The sequence below is a fragment of the Triticum aestivum genome, chromosome 3B, assembly GCF_018294505.1.
Source record: "Triticum aestivum cultivar Chinese Spring chromosome 3B, IWGSC CS RefSeq v2.1, whole genome shotgun sequence".
NCBI classification, from domain to species: domain Eukaryota; kingdom Viridiplantae; phylum Streptophyta; class Magnoliopsida; order Poales; family Poaceae; genus Triticum; species Triticum aestivum.
This window is the reverse complement of record NC_057801.1, coordinates 684,112,306-684,119,222: the sequence shown is the minus strand read 5'-3', so window position 1 is coordinate 684,119,222 and position 6,917 is coordinate 684,112,306.

The following is a 6,917-nucleotide window of genomic DNA, read 5'->3' as shown; positions in this document are numbered from 1 at the left end:
CCCGCATGCATGCAAGGGATAATTAATGTCCTCCTTTGCTAGTACCACGAGGCAAACACCATTAATATTGCATCGATTAGTGTTAGTGGCCTTGTATATCTGGAAATTGTAATTTTGATAGTGGCCCCTTGTATATAAAAATGGAGGGAGAAATATGAGAGATAAGGTGAGGAGTGGGGCATGGTGCCGTGGTGGTGACTGGTGGTCGGACTGGGCGGAGGCATGGGGATGGACGGTGCATTATGTCTAGGTTTGTATCTCTCTCACACACACCCACGTAGGTGGGGGACGTGCACGAAGAGAAGAGGTGCATGCACGGCGCACGTACTCCCGTCTCTTTCCCAACCACACCCGCGCGGGTACACGGTGGACCTCATTTCTGTACGAAAATGGCAGCCCATGTGGTAATTTAGCACGTGTACTTGTTGTCCACTTGGTGGAGGGAGGATCGTCTACCACGGGTGAACAAACAAATTGTGACTTGACGCGTTATGTCAAATTAAAAAAAGAGGCAAACCATGTGGGGCCTACCTTAGAGGCAAGGCTCTATACACTGGAGTACTTTTGATGTGTCCGGTCAACTCGCAGAACGAGGAGAAGCTTGCTTAGTATGCCATCTCCCCCGCCCATGGGCGTGGTGGCTCGCAGGATGAGGTGAAGCTGGAGTACTACTGTACGCCTTTACGCCCGCTCCCTCGCGCAAGCGCGCGGTGGCTCGCAGCACGAGGAGAAAATTTTACTACTCCCTTTATTTACTCCTCGTCCCTACTACGTACTTTGGTTAGTACTCCCTCTATTTACTTATAAAAGGCCACTATAAAAAATACATTTTGCATCTATACAAGGCCACAAATAGTAATCGAGACAAAAGTTACTACTCCCTCCTTTCCAGTTTATGGCTCAATTTCAAAATCTCTCAAACCAAGGTAGACGGTGAGTGGTCGAATTAATTTCGTAGTTTGCACAGTACGCTCGTTTTTCTCAAGAAGTTATGTTTACCGAGGCATTAATTAGAACGAATGCATGAATGACCACTAAATTTCCATGAACTTGTACATGCATTGGTTAGTTTCCTCTTGACACTGCTTGCGTCGGGTGATCTAACGCACCTCGAAATCCAACATGTAGTGGTACTACTACTAGTATAGTACTAGAATTGAGACCTATCAAACAGAAAAACGGAAGTTTTTTAGATGAGCCCTATAAACCCTAGTGGGTACGTACCCCATAAAAACAGATTTTTCCAAAACTAAGTTGCTCCCTTTCATGAATTCTGTAGTATACTCCTCCGTCGACGCTCCCTTTCATGAATTCTGTACTTCCTGTCCCCGAAATGTGGGACATATAGCAACCGGGTAGACGTGTCAAGCACCAAATAACAGTGCAGAACAGCAGGGGGACGCACCCCACTCGTACCGGCCCAGTGTTAGTAATGAGCAATGAGACATCAAATCGCAATGCCGCACCTTCCCAGACGGACGAAGCAACCATTATTTCACACTTCGGTTCAACATCATCTCAAACCACGTACTAGTATTGCTTCTGCCTCAAGAGGGACACGCGCATCGCCTTGGTACATCATGACACGTGGACCGCATGACAGGCCATGCTCCCCCGCTGATCGCTAGGTAAAATCACCTCATTTTTACTATACTTCCTCCGGATCGGTTTACTACATGGCATGCACGTCGTTCTAGGTTGAGAATTTAACTGGCTATATATATATATATATATATATATATATATGTGATGAACAGTACGCTAGCCTTTTAAAAAATGTATACTTTTGTACAGTAGTACTCCACTATCGATGGATTGCGCCATGGAGCAAAAATTGAAATTTAAAAAAAAGGTGGTACATATAGAGAGCACTCATCGCCAAATTATGCATATAGTACTATTAAAAAAGGTAGTACGTGCTTAATTGGGGTGCTAAATTCTATTAAATAAATACTAGTACTAGTATGTACATACTGAAGAGTTAAAGTAACGAGAAGAAACATAACATAGTTTTGCTGGGGGCTCAGCACAACACACCCCTCAAATTAAACTAAGCACACCTGAAATTAAACTATGCAACTAATCCGGTAGACACTGCATTAGAAGTTTAGAACCGCCATGAGCAACAACACTGCCACTTTACTCGGAGTCCTCGTCAACGTCCTCGACTTCCTCCTTGTCCCTCTTCCTCTTGGCCGATACTTATTTGCTTGAACCACCAACTTGCCTGTTGCTCTTCATCCAACCCTTGTAGATATTGAAACAAAAAGGTAGCCATCCAATGCAGCATAGTGGATGTGGTCTATATCTAGTACATTCCGCTGCCATGTATGACGATGAAACGTGTAATGAGGTTTCTCCAGTTTGCGGTACGAAGGATGAACCATGGCTCCTGCCAGGGTCAGCATTGAGGGCTGACGAGAGGGCACCAGCTGATTCTTCTGGAGGTCGAAGGGGTTGCCTACAACTAGGCCTATCCGACGCAGGACTTCTTTGTCATTCTTAAAGTCTACAGTAACGAATTTGACTGTTTTGTCCTCGAGGAAGTTCTTAAAATCCTGCCACTCAATGTCGGCATGGCATATGTGGTAGACCAAGCAAACGTTATGTACGCAAACCTGGATCACGGAGGGCTTCTTCCTCTCTTCGTCCTTTAGATCCTTCTCTCGTCCCAAGACTGTGGTATACTCAACATTTAGCCCAGCAACCCACTCATCATGTGAGTTTTCGAACATGCGTCTGAAGCGAGAAAGGCATCCTTTCACCGTCGCGGAAATACGGGTGTAGATGACGTCGAACTCATCGCCAGTGATGGTTCTAACCTTGTACTCACCGCCGATCGGGGAGATTTGGGACGCCATGGATTTGGGAGGAGGGTTAGGATTAGTGGAACTGCCGTAATGTGAATGGATGGGACAACTAGGAGCAAACCGCCGTAGTATTAAAGGACATGCGGGAAAGAGTAGGAGCGAACTGCCAGCGTGCGAATGGCAGGGTAGTGGCTTTCCATTCTCCCATGATACGGGCTTCTGAGAGCCCTTGGATCTGAGATCGAACGGTTGCATGGTGTGATTCTAGACCTATGGGTGAATATCCTATCCTGGAGGGTTATTCTTAAAATTTTCAGCAACTTAGCATGCAACCGTTTGATCTCAGATCCAAGGGCTGCCAACAGCCCATATCATGGTCGCGCCTACCACGACCGTCGCGTCGCTCGCGTGGTCGCGCCCTTTGAGATTTAACATGGTGCGTTAGGCTATCTGATGTTGGCATGTCATACATAGTCATCACTTAGTCACTCATACTACAACAAGGTTGGCTATAAGTGTATTTTTTACTCCTCTCCATCTCTTTCTTCGTACTCCCTCCGTCCCATAATATAAGAACGTTTTTTACACTACCTAGTGTAGTGTCAAAAACGTTCTTATATAATGGGACAGAGGGAGTACTAGTATTTATTGCATTTGCCAAGGAGTGACCTCTTCCAATGAAATGGTGTTGCTAAGTTTGCTTCATTTAATTAGCTATAGACTCAAAATTGTCTTTTCACCTAGGTACACGCGCTTAGCACCGTTTCTTCCTTGGGTCACAAAACTAGTCTCTCTCTTCTTGATTAACTTGCCACATCAGACTTGATGCCTATGTGGCAAGCTTAAGCACCTATAGGAGCAAGTAAGTACAATAGTGCGCTTTGCTGCTTTACATGGCATTTTTGCATATGTGGAGGAAAGAGAGGCAAGGAAAAAGTGGAGAAGTGGGCTCTCATGCAAGAGCCAGCCTCTACTACTACATGGTGGAGCATTGGGAGAGGCACCTGTATGGAGGTGGTCAGGAATCAGGAGACTCACGCCGGTCGTAGCGCCACAATTAAAATGATAATGGCAAGTCAAATCACGGGGCCCCACCTGTCCAGCAGTAACTCGCTGTCAAATCACACATCCCTACGTTTGCATCAGCCTACTCCCTCGTCTTCTTGCGTCTCTGTCGAACCGACTAGGCGGAACTGCCCCACCTACCGCGCAGGAAAAGCCCCGCCCTCGACTTTTAAATACAACTACTCCCTCCGTCGGATGCATTTGGTTGAAGGTATCGTATGAATGGATTGGGACCATTCAATTTTTTTGGGATTGAACCATTCAATTCATGTGTTTGGCTGAATATTATTTTCGAGAGTACGCCTAGGTGTACCTTAGCTTTATAGAAGGCTTGTTTGGCTGAATATAAGAGATGAGCTAATTATTTAAGATGGGACCACCAGTCATGCTCACATAGTCATGCATGCAAAGGGTGTCCATTTGATTCGACCGATTTGGTTGGGTGGAATGGTTCAGCATCTTCAAGGCATATTCTCTTTTTTGACTCGAACCATTCATGTGCTTTATAACAAAACATGTATATTTTCTGAACGATCCCAACCCATTCATGAGCACCCTTGCAACCAAACGCACGTCATCTTACGAAAACCAAATAATCCCACAATACTAAGGCGCGGTGCATTAACTTCTACCTCGTTTCTTGTTTCTTCACATATCAACCAATAAGAATCCAATGATATACTTTTTGTGACATAGTAACTCATATTTAGCTAGTCAAATGGATGACCTGGAACTACGTGCAGGCCCTATAAACCGAGACGCCTACAAATAAAAAACTGAGACGGAGAGGGTAGTTCAGCATGTATCTTTTTAGATCAATATAGTCGGGATTCACTAAGGAGCAAAACCAAGTGGTAGGCTGCTCCTGTCGTGTTGGCGTAGCAACTCAAGCAGGGTCAGTCCACACACGAAACAGCGACACACTTAACAGGACCCCTTGGCAGACATGTGGCTCATCCACCGTCTTGTTCCATGTTGACGTATAATGTGCTACCTAGTCTCTTCCATCAGATCGGTCTTTTGGTTGCATTGGCTAGAGCATGCACTTCTACATTCCACGTGCGATGAACCAAATTACAGTTCAGAGCAGCGGTTGGAATTGGAGGCACCCCGGTCGTAGCGCCGCAGTAGTAGAAAATGAGCGATGAGGGGTCAAATCACAAAGCCCCACCTTTCCCGCATTAAGCTGGACGGATGAAGCAACCATCATTTCACTCTAGCGCGCAAGAGCATAAAGAAAAGAGAAAACAATGATGCGTGCGGCAGCTACCTAGGGCACCCTAGGGTAGGGGTCTCCACTACATATCCTTTTTTTGAAAGCGCCTCCACTACAAATCGGCTTCTCCCTCGTCCTCTTGAAGAAAACCGATGATGAGTGCGGCAGTAGGGTTTGTAGGAGTACTACAGCGTGCGGGGCCACGTCGTAGTAAATGGGTTTGAGTCGATGCCTTAAATATGTGTGGGCCGCTTGGTTTTATGGGAACGAGGCAACATTTTGGGTTCGGGGACCAGTGGAGATATAGCACGTACAAAAAATTGTGGACGTAGGTTCGACCGAAAGGCAATGATGCATGGGCCCTGCATTTTGATATACCCGGGGCCGCGTGAAATTTGCTACTCTACTCAAAACTAGTAAGGTACACATGTATTGAACACATGAGATTTCGAAACCAAATTATGAATAAATAGACACTATAGCATGTAAAGCTTTGAGTCATATATGCATGATGTAGATGTTCGTTTAGTTCTTATAGTTCATCTCATTCAAAATCAATTAGTTTTATGAAAATGTTAAGATTCACGGGGTTGTGCATTGTAAATCATAAAGTAAAAAACAAATAATGGCAATTCATTTAGAAAAAAATAATCAATTATGATACAGAAGATTCTAGAACAAAGGGGAAGTGCTTGTGTTTTGAGGTTTGTGCATTATGCTTAAGTTCAACCATGGAGTCTTCTAAATTGTACATGTGGCAGATCTGGTGGAATGTTGATGATATCCAATGGCCAGTAGTGCTTGGATTTGCCCATCTCTGCACTGTCGGGTTAGCTTCATCCAGCGACCATCTTTCAAAGTTATTGGGACACTATATAGTTCTTGTGCCATAGTTGCATGTTTTGTAAAAAGCTACTAGTGGGTTGTACTATCTATTTAGGAATAGAAGATGCATACGTGGAAGTTGTAGGGAAAGAGATGACATGGAGCATCTCAATTCCTATGAGTAGGGATTGGAAAAGAGATGTCATTTGGTTCACATCATAGGAACTTTTCTATTGAATCTAGAGATGACATGTATCTCAATTCCTATGAGGAGGGATTAGTAAAGAGATGTAATTTGGTTCATATCATAGGAACTTTTCTATTGAATATACACTAATGTTTATTTTCCTTTGAAATTAAGGGAGTATAGGAATCCATTCATATGAACCAAGTGGCTCTAAAGCTATAGAAATGATAGCATGTTTATTTCCTTTGAAATGTAGAGTATATGAATCTATTCCTATGAACCAATTGACTCTAAAGGAAACAAATCCTATAAAAATCATATCATATAGAGTTCCTATGATATTCCTCGACACTAAAGGATGGTTGAAATTGCTGCGGGTGATACGATGGTCTTTCTTTGTAGACTCCTCACCCATCTTTATAGTTACCTATCAAAGATGAATGAAATGATATATATAGGGTATTCTACACGTGCAATTTGGTACACGAAGACTCTTCATTGGTATAACCGCAAATGGCTTCTAGGATCCAATAGCCTAAGAACTCTGTTTTCCCAGTGCGTATATTCAGGTCGTCCGCCTCATAGCGAGTGACATGCACAACCACACAATCCTTGTCTGCATCAGGGCTCTAATTGAAACAGAAACAAATTATGAATTACTTTTCAGTATAAGAACCACAAGTTATTTAAACCACTATGTATAGCATGGCATCGAAGCTAATAAAATTTTGCATTATTAATCACCACATACTTCATTTTCTAAAAAAAATCACCACATACTTAGATGAAAAACCACAATCGAGATCGGCAAAGA